Here is a 21,064-nt window from a genome sequence, read left to right on the forward strand (position 1 = left end):
TCATTTAACTTTATTCCAAAACTAAATTGCAAAACTATATTCAAAAGGTATATTCTAAGAAATTGTTGAGGTGATTAAATGTATGCAATGTCTTAACATGTTTTAATGCAATATGTCAATATGCCATTATATTAAACAAATTTTTAACTTGTTTCAGGTTCGATCCACACTGAGGCTCCAGACACCCTCATCAATCTGCCACGTGCCTGCTGCTATCACTGGAAACTCCTGACTCCATAGCAAGCCAGTCCAACATCCTGGAAGAGATGGAATTTGCAGCAGCGCAAAAAGGCTCGACCACGTGTAGTCGCCGGCGCAAGACCAGGAGGAGGGATGAGGAGAGCCTGGATGAGGAGGCCTGGATCCAGGAACTAAATTCCACCATGAGGGCCAACCAAGCACTGCTGGAGAAGCTGGTGGAGGAGAAGTGTCAGGCTCAGTCAGACCGAGAGGCCTTCATCCGCTTTGTTGCTGACACGCTCCGCACTGCTCCCCAGGAGCAGTTCTCTGCCATGAAAGATCTCTTCACGGATATTATGCGTGATGGAGGACAGAGTCAACATTACAGAAGGCGTGACACTCAAGGGCCTTCTTCATCGTGGGCCAGACCGGGCCCCTCAGCGTCTGCACCACCAGGCTGCACAGCCTCCTCACAGCCCTACTTCAGTAACAGCCAGTATTACCTGCCCCAGCCCAACTATGACCAGTACAGCCAGTGGCAGTATGGTGGTGTTTTTCTGCAGCAGCAGGCTCCCCAGCAGCAGCAGCAGGCTCCCCAGCAGCAGCAGCAGGCTCCCCAGCAGCAGCAGCAGCAGCAGCACCAGGAGGATGCTACGGAGTAGCGTATGATGTTTGATATTTTTCTGTTACTGTGTTTTTCAGCTGTGGAAGATGGGCTATGTTATGCCTTGCTGTTTACTTTGCTGTTTACTTCATTACTTTTGATAATTTTGATATAATAATAAAGTTGTTGTTAAATTGTTAACAATTGTTTGTGTTTCCTTGGTAAATAAAAGGAAGCGTGTGAATTGTGTGCAATAAAAATGTGAAAAAATATTACAGTAAAAAAAATAGTAAACCTCAAAAAATAAGAAATAATACTTAGATTAAGATTTATGTCTAAATTGAATGTTTAGTTTTTGTCATTTGAAATTAGCCAATATGTTATTATTGTAATAGTTTATCATTTTTAATTTATTATCTTGTTATGAAATGTATTGTCAAGAAATAAAAATGGATTAAGACGAGGTCTCTATGGTGACAGGGATCCATTTTCAAATCTTGACTGTGAACGTGTGCTCCGCAAATTGCGCTATGACCGTGCTCGTGATTACCCGCTGCTATTTATAGCGTCGTAACCACGCCTTGGCCATAGCACGTCATTTTCGCGTCATTGCCTCGTGTTGACCACGTGTGCGGCACGCGGTTTAACACGTGCTCAAACTTTTGAGCAGCTCAAAAGTTTTGAACGCGGCCGACCACGTGAAAATTTCCGACCGCGAGTAAAGCACAGCTCTATCTCGTCTATATGGCGGTCTCAAAACGTCCAACAGCGCCCAACGGCATCTGCTTCACGGCCAGAAATTTTTGGTCGTGGTTCAGCCTCAATACGCTCGTGAAAGGTTGTGTACCCGCGCTCTGAAGAATTGAGCAGGGTAAAGTTTTTTCGCGCTGCCACCCGCACGCGAATTTCCAAACTCGTGTTGAGCACCGCTGTATCTCGTCTTAATGGCGAACTCAATGCGTCCAATAACGTCCGCCTCAAAGGCAGAAATTTCTGGCCGTGATTCAGCCGTAAATGTCTGTGTGACCGGCCCCTTAGCTTGGCCTTTTGGCTGAGAGTAAGAGTCCCGGCTCCTAGGCTTTGTAGCGTATCATGAACTGACCGATAACGGATAATGGCTAATGAATAAAGAAGATAGAACAATAACCCTTAACCCCCCCCCAGATGGAATAAGAGCTTGCTCTGTCCACTCCGCGCATCGGCCCGGTGTTGCAGTACCTCCGGGAACGGTGCATTCGCATTGATCGCTGCATGGCTCTGTGGCTAGGATCTTGACTCGGCCTCTTGGTTGAGAACAAGTGTCTCGGCCCGTGGCTTTGTATTGAATTTTGAATCGACCGATGATGGATAACTGATAACGAACATAGGACAATAACCCTTACTAAATTCCCCCGCTAGGACCTTAGCTTGGCCTTTTTCCCGGCTCCTAGGCTATATAGCGTATTATGAACTGACCGATAACGGATAATGAATAAAGAAGATAGAACAATAATCCTTAAAAAATCCCCCCTCGGCATGTGATAGTCAGGTCAGAACCTTGACTCAGCCATTTCGCCTCGAAGCAAGCATTTCAATCTGATGGCTAGAGGTATAATATGATAATCTGATAATCATAATTTGACAAACTGATAATCAGCAAGCAACAGAGAAACAACATATCTATGCAGGCTCTCCCCATTAAGATTGCTCAGTTAAAAAGGACTTATTTTCTCAATGTGGATCCGTGCGGCTAATATACCGGTGCAGCTTGTGTATGTAATAAATCCGTTTTCCTCCCGAAATGTGGGGGGTGCGGCTTATAATCAGGTGCGCCTTATAGTCCGGAATTTACGGTATGTGTGTGTGTGTATATATATATATATATATATATATATATATATATATATATATATATATATGTGTGTGTGTATATGTATATGTATGAATGTGACAAGGAATATATAATTTCTAAGGTTCTTGAGTTGTTTTCCCAATTCCCTATAAAATAGCTATATGGCCTCATCACATTAGACCGTGACACTTTATTTTTATCAGATTGTCATATCAGCCTTGCTGCCTTGATGCGAGGTTCTCTTATCCCTCCATTGTCTTAGAAGAAGAAGAATAGAATAGAATAGAATTTACTTTTATTGTCATTCTTTGTAACAATGCACACAGAACGAAATGTCGATCCACCTGACCCGTACAGTTAAACTGTAGCGAGCCGATACAGCCAGATTAAGCACTGTAAAATACATGTTAAAAGATGATTTATTTATATCCATCCATACTTTTGGGTTAATTAATTCACGATTAATACAGGTTACCAAATAAATATAGTTATCATTTGAATAGAAAATGTTAGTGTCGTCTGCCAATATTACTAATTTCAATAGTTTTGAAACTTTAAAAATATCATTAATATTTAATTTAATTACTTTGGACCCAGGATAGAACCCTGTGGTACTCCACAACAGATGTCCAAGTATTCAGATGACAACTCTCCCATGTTCACATATTGCTTCCTCCCCATAAAATAACTTTGAATCCATTGCAAAGCCACGCCCCTGATGCCATATCCCTCCAGTTTTTTTAACAGTATATTATGATTAATGGTATCAAATGCATTTTTCAAGTCAATAAATACCCCAACTGCGTATCTCTTTTTTTCTATGCTATGGGTGATTTCTTCTACTACATCAATAATAGCCATTGTTGCTAATCTGTTTGCTCTAAAACCATATTGACTTTCATTAATCAATTCATGTTTATCTACAAATTGTTCTAATCTATTATTGCAACGTTTCTCTAATATTTTAGAGAACTGAGGAAGCAGAGACACCGTTCTATAATTTGTAAAAATGTGTTTGTTTCCATTTTTGTATATTGGTATAACCTTTGCTCTTTTCATTTGATTTGGAAATTTGCCTGTTAGAAACGATAGATTACATATGTAGGTCAATGGTTTCAAAATTATATTTATAATTTGCTTAACTAGTACCATATCTATGTCAAAACAAACATAGACGTTTTGTTTTTACAGTTGTTGAGTCTAAGATCTCTGACTCCGTGACCCCAGATGAAAACATGGTCTTGGAGTTAATTTTTATCAGTGACTTAAATTGCTTACTACTGCACTCTGGGATATTTGCAGCTAGCTCGGGTCCAACATTTACAAAATAACTATTGGAATGCTCCACAACTTGATTTGAATTATTATCATTTTTCTTATCAATAAAATAGTTTGAATATGCATTACTTACATTCTTTCCTTTTATTATTCTATTTAATATATCCCAAATACCTTTAATAATTCTTTTGTTATTATGTAACAAATTGGTATAGTATAATGTCTTGCTCGCTCTTATTTTTCCTGTCAATTTGTTTTTCTACGTTTTACATCGGGATTCGGCTTCCTCAATTCTTAGTTTAATAAATTTTCTATATATGGTGTTTTTTTCTTACAAGCATTATATGAACCTTTACTTATCCATGGATGCTTTACAGATTTGTTCTTAATATTAGTTTGTCTCATGTTGAGTTTAAAAAGATATAAACCCACGGCTGACCAAGGAATTCAGGCAGAGGCAGGAAATAATGTTTAAAAGGACTACTGCAGTAGGAGAGAGATCGGCCAACGTGGCCCGTTTGGTTGTTTGAATCTCTCTGACCACTTCCAGTTCAGTAGCGCGTATTTATTGAAAAGTCACGCATGCGCAGTACATACAATGGAGTCACGCATGCGCTTTACATTACATACAATGGAAAAAGACTGAAATGCGTAGATTTTTGAATGAGAATATGTGTGTGTGTGTGTGTGTGTGTGTGTGTGTGAATGATTACTTGTGTATTAAATTAGAAAAACAGGTTAATTTCATAGCAAGTTAATTTGTAAAATAGGATTCTGAGAAGTACACAATAACTAAAAGTAGCTTACTTTACACTCATTGGACAGTTTTTGTTATACTTGTTTGTGAATATTACCAAAAATATGTCAAACACACTATCCACATCCTCTGTACCATATATAGCATTCCAGTTTTGTTTAATTAAGTCCTCATAGAGTGATATAACGGTCTCTTCAGTTCTAACTCGTTTGCAAACATATTCCATAGTTGATTGATAGGTCATTGTGCTTGCTGTTTACGTTCCACCGGATGCTAACGTTCCACCAGATACTAACGTTAGCATAGCGCTAAATGTCCTGCCCACTGCTATCAATAAACAGCAGCTTGCACACCCCGACGGACCTTTTATCGTCGCCGGCGACTTTAATCGGGCATGTTTAAGGACTGTACTTCCCAAATCCATTCAATACGTGGACTGAGCAATTAGGGAAAAAACACTGGACACCGTGTGTACAGTAAGATCAAACATCTAGTTGGATCCGGCCATCTCTGTCCCTCACCCCCCCATACACCCCACTCCGGAGGAAAACAAAGCCTATGCAACATGGACAGTACACACATCTTCTTTGTTCCTTTATCTCTTTGTTTTCTTTATCCTCACTGTAAAATGTGGAACCTGGAGTGCCACGTCCAATTTTGTTGTCACAATATATTCAACCCATTGTTGTAACAATGACAATAAAGGTATATTCTATTCTATTCTTGTCTCGTAACCTTTTCACTGTAAATACTTGTAGGTGATCAGAAATGTCACAAACCAGTAATCCGCTGATGTTTGTAAATTCAATATTATTTGTAAATATATTGTCAATGAGTGTTGCACTGTGTGAGGTGATTCTACTAGGCCTTAATATAGTTGGGTACAAACTCATACTGTACTTTATATTAATATAGTCATCAATGTTTTTGTGTTTATTTGGATTCATTAGATCGATGTTGAAATCTCCCCAGATAAATAGTGTTTAGTTGCCTATTGTTTTTTCAGCCCAGTTTGTAAAGGTTTCAAATTTTGACCCCGGTGATCTATATACAAAACTGACTACAATATTTCTCCTTTTTTCATTTATAATTTCTATTGTAAGACATTCACGTAAATCATCAATTACAAATGACATGTTTTGTATTATCTTGAATCTTTTGTGCACATATGAAAAAAAATACATGATTGTATACAGAGACCCATTGCTATTTCGTGCTTTGTTTAATACTCTTGAATTGAATTTCTTTTGTCTTTATTTTTATATCTTATCGTGCATTGTGTTCTGACAGCAAGGGACAGATTAAGGTGCTGCTGGTCCGACTTACCGCTAACAGCTAAGCTAACAACTCTCGAAGCATCAACTGCGGACCCTGTATCTTAACTACGCCAGATCCGGCATGGTTTAATTTTAATCATCACGGAGATCTGTCTTCAATAGAGGATATCTGATGCTAGCACACAGCTAGCCGCACGCTCTCTAAATTGCTTTCTCACACAAAAAGCAAAAGGCCCTCTAATTTAAATTTTGTATCATCACAATAAAACTATTTATTCTACCTATTCTATTCTACCTTTATTCTGTCAGTCAGCTTGAGGTAAATTCAACACTTACGTAGGTGCGACGTTAATCCGTGGATTTTCACTTATACAGGTGATTCTGGTCCCCATTAACCGAGGTATATCTGTATGTATTTAAGATTGTTTTTAAGCAGCAATCAAACGTATCTGTATTCAGCTTGCTTTGGGATGACCAAAGTGATCTACTGATCATAAAAAAATCTTTTTTTTTGTGTGTGTTCTGCTAAGCGTATTTCCCAATCGCACTTTGACCCCCACACCCACTGGAAAGCCCTGTCCCTTTGTTCTACTAAAACTTATTTGCTACTAATTCTATCTCGGGCTTTTGGATCACGGCCCCTTCATCAGTGTTGGCCGACCGGTGGGAGGACTTTATTACAGCCACACCTCGTTAGCTTGAGTGGCCTTAATGAAGCAGCATGGCGATCCGACAGAAATCATGCTGCTGAGACCCTGCGTCATTACACTAGCCTTTAATTCTGATGATGTATGGCCAGGCCGCTATCTTCAGGGAGAAGAAAAATCTCAGAAAGGCTAAGCAGAGTTTCTTGTATAGGGTTCATAGACCTTTTTCATGGCAATATTCAAGCACTTTCAAGGCCAATTTTTCATTTTTTTCAGTACCTCCAGAAGAAGATATCCAGCACTGATAAAAATAAGTTTTTTTGGGAGTTCAATACCGAGGAGAAAAAAGAAAAAGTACTGTATGTATAAATAGAAAAAAATGAGACAAATTTGGGCTAATTGATTATATTATATGCGTTAAAGCTAAGTGCATTCAATCTTAGAGACTGTTGATCTTTGACTTTTTTTAATTCATATTTTTTTAGTGTTTTTCAGAAAATCTATGTAAATTGGTTAAAATAGAATTAGAATTGTAAACAGTTTGTTGTGTTTTTGTGCATTTTATCTTTCATAAATCATGTTTATATCCCTTAATCTCAAGGATTCTCAAAGGGCTGTACAGACCACAGATTATTGCAGACTACAGACTATTATTACACCATCCCCTGATCTAAAACCTACATGAGGGCAAGGAAAAACTCAACATGTGGAAAATCGAAGAAACTACACATGAGGTAATCCATATAATACACAAATATTCTCAACATGTAATAACACTGAGGAGTTAATTGTTTTAATATATATTTTATTGTTTTGCGTATTCAGAGATTTTGTGTTGTTGTTTGACTTTAAATCTGTTCTGTGCGTAAAATCTAAAACAAAATGTCCTTTTGCATTCTTAAAGAAAGTGCACGCTGACAGCAGTTTCTGTTTTCCTCTGTCATTTTAGCTTCTAGTATAGTTGGAGCATAGGTTTGGCCATCTTTTCTGCATGGCACGCAGGATGAAGCAGAGGTGCTAAAAGTGTGCCCTTCAGTCACGATTCAAGCATAAACTTAGAGAGCAGTTGAAGGCTCTGAATGAGAGAAGGGCTGATTCATCTACATAGAGAAGCGCGGATTTAAGGAAATCACTGGAGGAGTGAATTATCAATACCAGGACAATAGATATCAGATATAAATTCCAATAACACAAAATCCCTAAAATTTAAAAAGCAAAAAACTAAAAATTAAAAATAATAACTCTTCAGAGTTATAAATAAATTATAACAAGCAAAAATTAATAATTCAAAATTCTATTTTAAACAATTTAGACACAGACCCTCTGAAAAACATACAAAATATTGAAGCTGTGTGCGCATTGTTGAAGCAGAATGGCAGAAATTATGTTACTTTATAGCAGTCCATTGAAACAAAAAAATCATTGATCATAGATAGGAACATCTCAAAAGTAGCACAAAGTATGTGCGTCACACAGTAAAATCCCTTTCTAGTCTAATTACAGGCAAGAACAACCACACGTTCACACTTCCTTACACAGACACCCGTTTATTTTTGTTAAATAGGACGCTGTCCTTTTTGTGGCTATTATTGACTTCATGCCTAATTTACTTCTCAATAGCACTTACATTTTATTTGTAGATTAATGACCCTGACATCGTACAATTTGGTTCAGTTGAGCATGGCACCTCAGTTCTCTGCAAGTGAGAAGTGAGCGCACATAGTCGAAGGATCACTGTATTTTCACGACCATATGGAGCACATGAAAGTCTCCGATTTTCTGCAAATTGTGCGGCACGCCCTATTATGCTAGACCAATTCTATTGTGCTCGTCTTTAGTGTCATATACATGAATAACAATGTCTTCTGGTGGCTAACAGATCCTCCTTCTCTCATGATGTAACATAGAACTCTCAATTGCCAGCAAGTTAATATTGACCTCCAAAGTACAACTGAATACAGTAACATGCGCAGATTACGAGACCACTGAATTTATTCCTACTGATATTCTCCCTACTGTATATAATTGCATCAAAGCCGTATTTAGAATTATAAAATCTGTTTGATTGCAAGACAGTGCATGGGGAGGGGTGTCGCTTATTTGGGAACAACAAAATCAATGGGGCAACGGATACGGTAAAAGTGTGCTGAATTTTAGTCCCTTTATTTGTAAAATATGTTTTGCAATACATAATGCCTGAAGAAAAAGTAAAATATTTGTGGACAAGACCCAGAAATGCAGAGCTTTGAGCGTTTTGAAGCTCCCAAAACACCTAATTGTTTTTTTTTCAAGCAGTCTGTGGTTGTGAAATTATATAAAAACCCAACTTTTATTTAAAATGAGAAAAGAGAGAAAATAAATGCATTGTAGTGTTTTCTCTAATTGAATTGATGCGAAAGTGTGTGCTAGGCATATATATATATATATATATATATATATATATATATATATATATATATATATATATATATATATATATATATATATATATATATATATATATATATATATATATATATATGTGTGAATGGCAAAGGATAGTAAAGAAAGACTAATAGTGCCGCAGCTCGAACTGGCTAAAATGGGCTCCTTGGTGGCATTCTGGGGCCAGCAGGGAGCCAAAGTGGGCTCGAACTATATGGTGTAGAAGGGTTAAACCAGTGTATGCTGCCCCGGCCTCTCAGCTAATAAAGAGTTGCATGGCACAGCAACTCACCCTTTGTTGTGTTGTGGGCTTAATGTTCTGTGTCAGGTTGAGAAGAGTGAAGTGGAACAAATGTTTGGTGAATGTGAGTGTGTTCTTGACTCTAGCCACCTCTCACTAGGGTGATATGGTTTCAGTATATAGATATATAGATAGTATTTTCTCATCTTTTAAATGGTGTTGCCCTCCTTAGCTCGTTTCAGCACTTGTACTTTATATCCCGACCCCTATTTTGAATTTACTTTATAACCTCGCCGATCGAAATTATCATCTATTTTCTTTGTTTTTGGCACAGGACACAGGTAAGTGATTCATTATTCAGCCAATGGCTTTTACCCAACTCGCCCCACCTTCTTTATGCCATCTAAAAGCCTCATATTGAAACCCACCTGCACTACGGAGAGGTCTGCATTCACCATAGAAGCACTCCCTGAACCTGAATAAAAGATGAAATATTAAACACTCTTTGCAAGTTTGGGAGTTTATTATTTAGGGCCAAGATGGTTTAATTGCCTTAATGCAATAAGGAGGGTGATTTTTCGCCCCCATAAGCAAGGTACGGTGTCTGTTTGTTTAAAACCCTCGTCTAAAAAGGTAAGGCTCGCAGCAGTCAGCAGCGATGCTTTTTTCGAAAGTAGCCGAGATGTGAATTACTTTTTAATTTGTGGAAGGGGCAGTGAAGAAGGTTCTACAGGCTGTTAAATTTTTCAGTGCTCTCTCACCTGAGGTCGAGTTAAGGGATCTAAATCTAGATGTAGAAGTTTTTAATGTAGAGAACGATCGCATCACCTTGGTTATTCATGAGCTTTGAGCAGCATGGGCAGCAAAACGAAATGGACCCTAAGGAGCTACGCCAGTAATGTGAGGCGGAGGTAGTACCTTGATTATCATTATTAATATTTTTGTTCTTTTTAACTTTGAAGGAGACATACCGCACTATGCTCTGATTTTTATTTGTATTGATTTTTCTACCATTTAGAACATGGCCCAAAATGTTTGAGTAAAAACAATGTGCAAAGGTAACAGGGAGTCAAAAACAAGGGGTGTTGTTCATCATAACATTTTTTTTCTCACTGAATTAATTTTTCATGCAAATTTGCCACATATTGCCGCCTTATATCTAGGGCTAAATTCTTATTGTGATCAGAGTTTTTGCAGGTGCTTAAAATCCTTGAAAATGCTTGAAGTTTAATGTGTCGTGTTTTTGAAATTTGAAAAGAGCGTGAATTTTACGTTAGGTGCTTCTAAATGCTTGTAACTCTTGCCATTTTCTTGGGTTAGGTGTTGGGCTCGGGTTAGGAGCTAGGGTTTGGGCTTCAAATAAGGGTTTTAAACGTATTTAATGGATCCAAAACAGGCTTGGAGCTAGGCATAGAAACTAAGGTGTAAGCTCCTTTTCAGGATAGTAACTGAATTTAGGGTCCTGAAATAGGGTTGAGGCTAGGCCCTCTAGCTGTAACCCTAGCCGCTAGGGTTACAGCTAGAGTAAGGTGTTGGAACTAGGTTTCGAGTTCCGCATTAGGCTTCTAAACTGAATATACAGTAGGTTTCCAGAGTAGGTTTGGAGCTATGGTTACAGTTTGAAATATGGTTGGGGCTAGGAGCTAGGGTTTGAGATCCATGTTAGAGTTCTAAACTAAATGTAGGGTTTAAAAATAGGGTTACGATTTGAAACAGGGTTAAGACTAGGGTTACAGCTAGGGTTAGATGTGGGTTTGGGCTGCAAGTAAGATTTTAAAATCAATTTTAGGGTTCCAAAATAAGGTTGGGGTTCTAATCTAAGATCAAAAATGTCAGAACCTGAACAGAGGGTGGACCCAAACGCGGAATGTTTTCACACTAAGCTTTATTTTACGGAAGCGAGGCAGTCATGCGTGGGAACACAAACGCCAGCGATTAGGCAGTCGCTGGGCAGAGGAAGTGGAGCCGAGAAGTCATGCACGGGAAAACTGGAAGCCAGGGGGAGACAAGCAGGATACTGGACAGGACAGGGCAGATGGGATCGATACCGGATACTGGATACACGAGCAGGATCCCGGACAGAGTCAAAATGCTTTTCTTGCAAGTGCAGAGGTTCACTGACGGACTGACAAGGAGTGAATGAGAGCACCGAGTTTAAATAGGAAGGGAGCCAATCAGGCAACGAGCAGCAGGTGGCGCCAAACGAGCAGGCAATCGTGACAAAAGTTCTCGTTCTTTTGATCAGCGCTGGGTTTCTTCTTTTTATGGTATTGGGAAAGAACGGAAAATTGGCTTTGAAAGTCCTTATAAAGTGGTTGAATTTGGCAGTGAAAAAAGTGTCTGAACCCTGAGCAGCAAATTCTAGTTCTAAACTATCACCCTGTCATCGGTTGAGAAGATTAAGTGGACTTTATTTTGCTGATGTTTACCTGAGGTTTTGTCCAATTGTTTACCTGAGGTGTTGTACAGTTGTCCCTTGAATGGTGATTCCAGCCAGTCTGCTACTTGCCAGCGCCACCTGCATTCTCCTGGCAATAACCTCTGGAAACTTCTCCAGTCTCACATCTCTGTATTTTGGGGGCCAGTCATTTAGAAAACATAACACTCAAAGGGATTAATAGAGAACTTCTTTTTTTAATTACGCACCGAACCCGTAGTGTTCCTCCCCAAAATCATGCAACTGCATTCCATAATATTCCACACACCATTAAATTAATTATCAAAGTAGACAGTTTGCCTCCCATCTCTTAGAGCTGCTTTTATTCTCTTTACTAGCAGGTTGGCGGTACGTACTGTAGATTCCGGGCGACAAGGAACAAACCACTTGTTTTGCTCCTGTTATGTATCATATGAATTTTGATGGCAAAATTTCGACTAATTACCCTTGAAGGGCATCATTAATGTTTTCAGACATCACTGTGGTGTTTTGAATTGAGACAGTATGCAATGTGGAAAAGGGCAGTCCACCGTTTTCTGTGCCACCACGAAAAAAAAAAAAAAAGCTGCACAGCATTTAAAGGGACAGTGTGTAATATTTAGTGACTCTGGTGGTGCTTTCATTCTGTAAAGAAACATTGATTTCATTTGGCACTAATACATGAGTTATCATACCAAAGTTAATTTTCTAAAATAGTATAGGTCAAAAAATTTTGTACACACCGTGTCACGAACCAGCACAGGAAACAGGAATGAGAACCCAATCGCGTAACGTTACTCACAATTTTATTGGGGAGAAGAGGGATGCACGCACACTCAATCCAGGGATCAATGGTCGCGGAAGTAGATTGAAATCAAACAGATCGGGCCAAAAATAAAACAGGGTCAAAACACAGGCAAAAACGGAGATTCACAGGACTAGGCATATCACACAGAGATTAGCAGAAGTTTTACAGACGCTCTGACACCAGTCAACTCGCAAGACCGCGTTTAAGTAGTCCGGCAGCAATCTGTCAACGCATGTCAGCTGGTGTCAGTAGGCGGGGCCAATTGGGCTCTGTGGCAACCGTGACAGAACCTGGCGCCAATTGAGCGCCATGGCAACCATGACAAACCCCCCCCTGACTAATTCAGAGCGTAGGGAGTATCTAGCTCCCCCCATTTCCACGACAGGAAACAGGAATAAGAACCCAATCGCGTAACGTTACTCACAATTCATTGGGGAGAAGAAGAATGCGCGCACACTCGATCCGGGGATCGATGGTAGAATGAAATCAAACAGGATCAAAACACAGGCAAAAACTAAGATTCACAGGAATAGTTATATCACACAGATTCTAGCAGAAGTTTCGCAGACGCTCTGACAACAAACGGCTCGAAGGCGCGTTTCAGTACTTCCAGGGAGCAATCTGTCAACGTGTTTCAGCCGGTGTCCATGGGCAGGCCCAATTGGGCGACGTGGCAACCATGACAGAACCCTGGCGGCACACGACTGGGACCAATTGGGTGACATGGCAACCGTGACACACCGGGGCATTAGAGCAGCAGTGTTTGGAATGTAACTTGTGATCTCCGACTTACGGTAAATTATTATTACAGTTATTGACTAATGTTATCACGTGTCACTGAATGTTATCATAATTGAAAGACTCCTCCAGTTGTTTAAGTTTATTATTTGATCGCAACATTATTATCTTGATAATCCCATTGTAATGTAGTTGTCAGACAGGGCGAAAGGAAGACTGAGATCACTTGCACTCGTTTCTTGGTTTTATTGAAAGGAAGGAAATGACAAGGTGGGATTCTTCGATCCGTTGGTTGGCGGATTGACGGAATTTGACAGGTGGGTGAAGGCTTGGCGGGAATGGTCGCGGACAGGCGTAATCGTAGTGTTGTTGGTCGGGGCTGGAGAAAAAGGGCGTCGTAGTATTCTGAAGAGTGATCAGGAGTCGGCAGGGCAGGTCGTAGGCAAATTCGGAAACTGGTCAGCAACGGAGATCAAGCAGAAAAACAGGAGGCAGGCAAAGAGTCGGAGGCACGGGCTTTCTGAGAGCAGATGGCAACAGATCGCATAGTACAATCAGACAAAGTGTTACCGGAAGCAGGGGATTTAAATGTACGGGGTGCGCCAATCAGCTGTCCTGGCTGTTGGCGCCAAATCCTGAACACAGGTGTTCCCGATCCGGGTGATTGTGACAGTAGTTATTATAAATGCACCTTACTGCCCAAAATTTGCTGGGAAGGGCTCCTCGTGAGGATAAACCGAGCGAAAAATGGATAGATGGAAATGCACTTATGTTTATCCACATGTTTGAATTAGGTATTTACTTGCTGTATTCATATTATTTTTGAATGTCTCTTCTCATGTCATTACTTTCCAGCAATGGTCTTCCTATTAGTCAGCCCTCATCTTATCATACAACCTTCAAAGTACAGCTGCGTCCAGTTTTAAAAAAGGGCTTTTGTGAAGATTTCAGTTCCTTTCTTAGCCTGTTATAATTTCATCTTGCCAATCCACACCCCTTTCCTATAAAATCTTTGGTCAGCCATTTTTCATTTGTTTTTGGGGGGAGAACTGTCTCTTGATCACCTGGCCCAGGGTATAGTCAAGTCAAGTCATTATACCCTCTTTTATTTCATTTTGTAACTTTGCAATAGAAGATTTTAATTAAACTGCTCTCTTTTTTCTTTATCTAAATATTCGGGGTGGTTTGGGAGCTGAGACGTGGAACGTTTACGCCAACACCAACCATCTCATCCCAGCAATGGTCTTCCTATTAGTCAGCCCTCATCTTATCATACAACCTTCAAAGTACAGCTGCGTCCAGTTTTAAAAAAGGGCTTTTGTGAAGATTTCAGTTCCTTTCTTAGCCTGTTATAATTTCATCTTGCCAATCCACACCCCTTTCCTATAAAATCTTTGGTCAGCCATTTTTCATTTGTTTTTGGGGGGAGAACTGTCTCTTGATCACCTGGCCCAGGGTATAGTCAAGTCAAGTCATTATACCCTCTTTTATTTCATTTTGTAACTTTGCAATAGAAGATTTCAATTAAACTGCTCTCTTTTTTCTTTATCTAAATATTCGGGGTGGTTTGGGAGCTGAGACGTGGAACGTTTACGCCAACACCAACCAAATGACCCTGTTTAATTAATCTAGGCTTCCGGCTAATTAACATTTTACCACCACACCCAAAACGAGTTTTTCTTATAAAAAAAAAACAACAATAATTCAGTCTGGGTCAGATATTCAATACCAAAACTCTTGAAGACTACTACTTTGCCTGTCAGTAAAATGCATCACCACATCGGCTCTGACAATCAATTGTACAACAACCACGTGTCTGACGTTATTAATGGCAAGACGGTTAATTAGATGAGAAGATTAAATAAAGACTTATCCAGTCCATCAATGGGGCTAAAGATAGCTATCTAATTAACGATAGCAAGAGAGGAATCAAGTTTGTAACTTAAACAATCTTGTCTATCGTTCGCTCACACATCAACACACACATGTACACGCACACACAGTTCCCTAAGGCTCTGATGTTTATTGATTGAGTTCATACAATGGTGTCACTTAATGTGCTCGCTTTCAAGTCCTCTCTTTGTTTCTGTGGACAATATTGCAAATTGATCCGTCTCCCTTTGTGACACCTGAGAATGCTTTTTCATTAGAAACACACAAAATGTACACAAACACACTCTTACAGACGCTTGCTTCTTGTTCCGTGGCCTCACGCTTGAACGGTGCCGCTGATGAGCTCCTGGAGGTCACACGTCGCGGCCAATAAATGGACTCATCGGATGGTGGGACCCCTGACCTTTCTCGAAACAACATGGACCCTGAACAAGACTGCCCCTCACGCACACTTCAGGTCTTCTATCTGAGGTGACCGCTGGAAAATTGGGAGGTGTGAACACAACAAGGACGTACAGACGATAAAGTGTCAAACCAGTAAGTCCTCAAGACATGTGAATTTGCTTGGAAATGGGATGTGCATGCCAGGCCTGTGGTTGGCAGAGATTTGGTTTTAAGAGAAACACCATTACTCCTCCTCACAGGTCTCATGGATTGGACTACAGTGATACCTCTACATACGAGCTTAATTGTTTCCAGGGTTGGCCCTGTATCTCGAATTGCTTGCATAACGAGTGAGCTTTCCCGATATTAAATGATAGAAAACTAATGAATCCATTCCCGGCCTCACAAAAGCATCCACGTTAACCCTACACAGTCTGAAAACAGATCTTAATGATCACTGAAAACACATTAAAATTGTGATGGAACCTAAAAATATAATATTAATATTAGACCTCTTTTTACCATGGGGCCCTGGTGCCCCCGTTGACAAGGCTGTTTAAATTACCATAACTCCTGACCGTTGGGTTAAGAGAGAAAATTCAAACAGTTTCTCAAAGAATACAAGACGGGCTTTGGATATAACACTTGCTTTAAATGAAATGTAATCAGAGTAGTTCTCCAAAACACCCGCAAAGTGACAGCAACTTCCCACAATGGATTATCTCAGGCATTGGTATCACATGTATACATGTGTGGTAACCGTCAGATCACAGGCAAGAAAAGACACACTGAGGTGGAGCAAGGCAGATATATAGTGCTATCCATTATCCATTTTCTCCCTGATCAGTTTACAAGAGAGAAAAATAAGTGAGTAAGAAAATTTCTAGAAAATATCTGAGAGGCACAAACACTTCAAAAAGGTTGATGGAGGAGGAAAGTGGAGAGCTGGATGAAGGAACAAGTTTGTCTTAAGCAGATCAATCTAAACCAGAGTAATCAAAAACTTTCAGGCAGCATATATGATACTTGGTCAATAAAGGATTTTCATGAGATATTAACGGAGTGAAATTTGAGTTTATTACGGGCACACGGAGGAAGTCGGTGCATGCGTGGTGCAGAAGAAATGGGGGTAAGGATGCTGGAGAAGTGACAGAGCAGACTGTTGATGATAAGCATTTGCTCACTGCGCACTTAAAATTGATGTTACTGAACTTTAAATAAACATATGCACACATATTTTACAGCATGCTGCTGTGATTATCTTTCTTTGATTCTAATAAAGCAAAGCGCTGTGTAATCTTTTCCTTGGATTTGTAACCTGCACTCGCTGTTTTCCCATGCAAAACCACAGAGTGTATCCTAAATCCTCTTCTTGAAATCTATTTCGGATGTACCTGACAATTTACTAACAATGCTTCAAGTTGTAGGTCCTTGATGGGGTGGACTTTTTTATGTATACAAACAAAATAAAACTGAATACAGTTATGTAGTACCAACATGGTGAGTTTATTCTCCCTACTGTATATATTCACACCAAAGCTGATTTGGGAACTTTAGTATAGAATACTGAAATCAGAGGGTCAGTTGATAAGCAAGAATATTATGCAAGGATCTGATACACCTCCTATAACCAGCGGGCCCCAACCGAGGTTTGAACTGGGTACAGGTGTGTCCAATTAACACAAACCTGTGCCCAATTATCCTACCCCCTTTTAAAAAGGACATTTTAATCTCCACACATGTATTGGGTCATTTTTCTTTTTTTCCGCCATTGTCAAATCCCGTTTTGTTCATAAATGGATTTGTCAACTGTTATCTTTACCATTGTTGTTATAATTGTAATTATTTTTGGTGTCTGAATGATATTTAGTGATTAGTAGCATTAGGGAGTTAAAAGATGGGTAAAAATTCATAATTAATCTAGTGTCATTATAACTATTATGTTGATGAAATGATTATAACTGTTATTTGACTATGATACGTATTAACATTATTATCATCGGTGTCCAATTAACGTTATTGAGCAGAAGCCTTATACAGTCAATAGATGGGTCAAGCTAATAGTTCAGCTTGTTCTTATTATTATAAGTATTGCCATTACTATTTTTGTTGTTGTTGTTTTGTTGTTATTGTTGTTATTATTATTATGTTTATCAATTATACAACTATTCGTATTGTTATTGTTGAATGTTGTCATTTCATTGCTGTGACCATTATATTATGCAAATTAATCACAATCTGGATCTATATATTTAAGCAAAACAATGAGGTGAATAGTCAAGTCACATTTATTTATATAGCCCTTAATCACAAAAATGTCTCAAAGGACTGCACAGGATTACAATTATTCCATTACCTGATCTTAAACCAACATGCGGGCATGGAAAAACTCGAAACCTCAGCGTGAGGAAAAAAGAAACCTTAAGAAGGGGCCTCACAAGTGGTAATCCCCCTTCCAGGATGACCAGGGTGGAATAGATTTAACATTGAGTACCAGTACACAAACAATAGTAAACATCAATAAAAGAGAACACTAGGTAACATGTTAAAATTTGTCCGTAAAGTGCATGACAGCAACGACGCCCCCAGCCTGTAAACTATTCCAGAAAGTCCATGACGGCAATGACGCAGCTTCCCATCTCTGCCAGCTGGTCAATGCAGGCGTTGCATGCTCCAGGTCAGACGACACTGGTCCGCTGACTCATCTCAAATTCTCCTTCTAGTCAAGTCAAGTCAAGTCATTTTTATTTGTATAGCCCTTAATCACAATTAGTCTCTAAGGGCTTCACAAGTTATTACATATAAGAAGTTTAGGTTATTCGTATGCTATAGAGTAAAAGTGAGTTTTAAGCTTAGATTTAAACATTTCCACTGAGGTTGCAGATCGGATCTCAGGGGGAAGAGCATTCCACAACACCGGTGCCCGGATGGAGAACGCTCTCGAACCAGCGGAACACTTCTTGGCTCTTGGGATCACCAGAAGACCGGCGCTCTCGGAACGAAGGCTTCGGGCCGGGACATAGGGGGAGATCAGATCTGAAAGATAAGAGGGGGAAAGTCCATGTATGATTTTGTATAATAATAGGAGAACCTTAAAATCGCATCTTAGGCTAACAGGGAGCCAATGCAGGTTAGCCAAAATTGGAGTGATGTGATCATACTTTTTTGTCCTTGTTAAAAGCCTCGCTGCCGCATTTTGTACCAGCTGGAGACTCTTGAGTCTGGTCATCGGAAGACCGGAAAGTAGTGCATTACAGTAGTTGAGACGGGAGGTAACAAACGCGTGAATTATGATTTCCGCATCCGACTGAGACAGTATAGGACGAATTCTAGCAATGTTACGGAGATGGAAGAAAGCGGTTCTAGTAATTTTCTTCACATGTGTTTGAAAGGACAGATCGGGGTCGAAAATGACATCTAAATTTTTAAGTGAGTCGCTCTGTGTGATGTGGCAATTGTCTATGTTCACAGCGGTTTTAGAGAATAAGTCACGGGACTTAGATGGACCAATAACTAACATTTCAGTCTTTTCAGAGTTAAGATGCAGGAAATTGAGTGACATCCACTCTTTTATCTCAGTGAGGCAGGCCTCCAAATTTCCACAGTTTAGTGTGGCAGATTCCTCCATCGGGAGATAGAGTTGAGTGTCATCTGCGTAGAAATGGAAACTGATATTATACTTGCGAATAATATCACCTAGTGGAAACATATAAATGCTGAAAATAAGGGGGCCAAGCACTGAACCCTGCGGAACACCACAAGTAACACTAAATGGCTCAGATGTCAATTCGCCATATTTAACGCAATGTGTCCTATCTGAGAGGTAGGATCTGAACCATAATAGGACATTTCCTTAGAGTCCAATCCATTTTTCCAACCGTTCTCGCAAGATATTATGGTCCACTGTGTCAAATGCAGCACTAAGGTCCAGCAGCAGCAAAAAAGATGATGCGCCCGAGTCCATTGCCCGTAGGAGATCATTGGTTACCTTAATCAGAGCTGTCTCAGTAGAGTGGTTAGCCCTGAATCCTGATTGCATTGATTCAAAGAGATTGTTCTCGGACATGAAATCATTCAGCTGCTGTGCCACTACTTTTTCAAGTATTTTAGAAAGAAACGGTAGGTTTGACACAGGTCTATAATTACATAAGTTTTCTGGATCAAGGTTGAGTCGTTTCAGTGTGGGTTTAATGACGGCGGACTTAAAAGCAGCTGGAACTACACCTGAGGAGAGTGATATGTTTAAAATATTTAGAACTGAAGGTGCAAGAACGCCAAAGAGACCTTTAATAAGTGAACCTGGGAGCGGGTCGAACTGGCAAGTCGTCGGTTTGGCCGTATTCACCATCTGTTTAAGATTATAATTATGTATCACCTTCAGCCAGGCAGTCGGAAAAAGACATGACAATACAAAATATGAGGTGGGCATCAATCATACGCTTTTGAATAGAAGTGTGTCTTAAGTCTAGATATAAAAACTTCCACTGAGGTTGCAGATCTTTTCTCCGGAGGCAGAGCATTCCGCAGCACCGGGGCCGGATGGAGAACGCTCTCGAGCCTGCAGACTTCTTGGCTCTTGGAGTCACAAGTAGACCGACATTTTCTGAGCGGATGCTCTATGCAGGAACATAGGGCGAAGTCAAATCAGAGAGATAAGAGGGTGCAAGTCCATGCAAACATATGTATGTTAATAAGAGAACCTTAAAGTCACATCTTAAGTGGACTGGGAGCCAGTGCAAGTTGGCCAATACAGGAGTAATATGCTCAAACTTTTTCGTCTCAGTCAAGAGTCTCGTTGCCGCATTCTGAACCAGCTGCAAACTTTTGATGCTAGACATCGGGAGACCAGAAAGCAATACATTACAGTAATCGAGCCGAGAAGTAATAAATGCATGAATTAAAACCTCTGCATCTGATTGGGACAGCATAGAACGAATCTTCGCAATATTACGGAGGTGGTAGAAAGCTATTCTAGTAATATTTGATAAATATGTTGGTGATAATAATAAAAACTAAACAAAAAGTAAATAGATGGGGATACAATCACATAGAAAAGTTTTAATAAGTGCAAAAAAAGCACCTGTTCTGCACAAAACAGTAGTTAGAACAGACAAGTAGGAGATTGATGCTGGAGGCATTGGGCTCAAGCTCCCATGTTTTGTCTTTTCAATGCACATATTATGACACTTAGCAATGGGTAGTCCTGCTGCCTTAAGCCGTACCCCCTCAGGCAGCAGGTACAGAGATACTTTGTATGACGGGCAGCACTTACCACAAAACGGTCACCTGTCACCATGAGCACAGATGACAAGAATTGTTATTATAAAAGATACTGTTTATATATAGTATGCTGAAAATGCATGGAGACAGCAATGATGATAATGATGACAGTGAGAATAGTGATGGTGATGATAATGACGATGATGATGAACCTTTGCAATTATGTATATTCATGAAGTGTTTGTTGTATGTTAATACACAGGGGTTAAGCTGTAAAGCACAATTATTGAGTTTGTCAAGGGGTTAGGATTAAATCCACGTATGCTTCTTCCTACTCATTTTTGGAGATGTTTCGCTAACATTGTT

General features: G+C 39.8%; 1 pseudogene; it reads left to right on the plus strand.

The window, feature by feature from the left end:
- Positions 1 to 21,064, plus strand: part of LOC148353460 (uncharacterized) — an 86,547-nt pseudogene that overhangs the window by 312 nt on the left and 65,171 nt on the right.

Source organism: Urocampus carinirostris, chromosome 13 (assembly GCF_059441175.1).
Source record: "Urocampus carinirostris isolate Australia breed hairy pipefish chromosome 13, RoL_Ucar_1.0, whole genome shotgun sequence".
Taxonomy (NCBI): Eukaryota; Metazoa; Chordata; class Actinopteri; order Syngnathiformes; family Syngnathidae; genus Urocampus; species Urocampus carinirostris.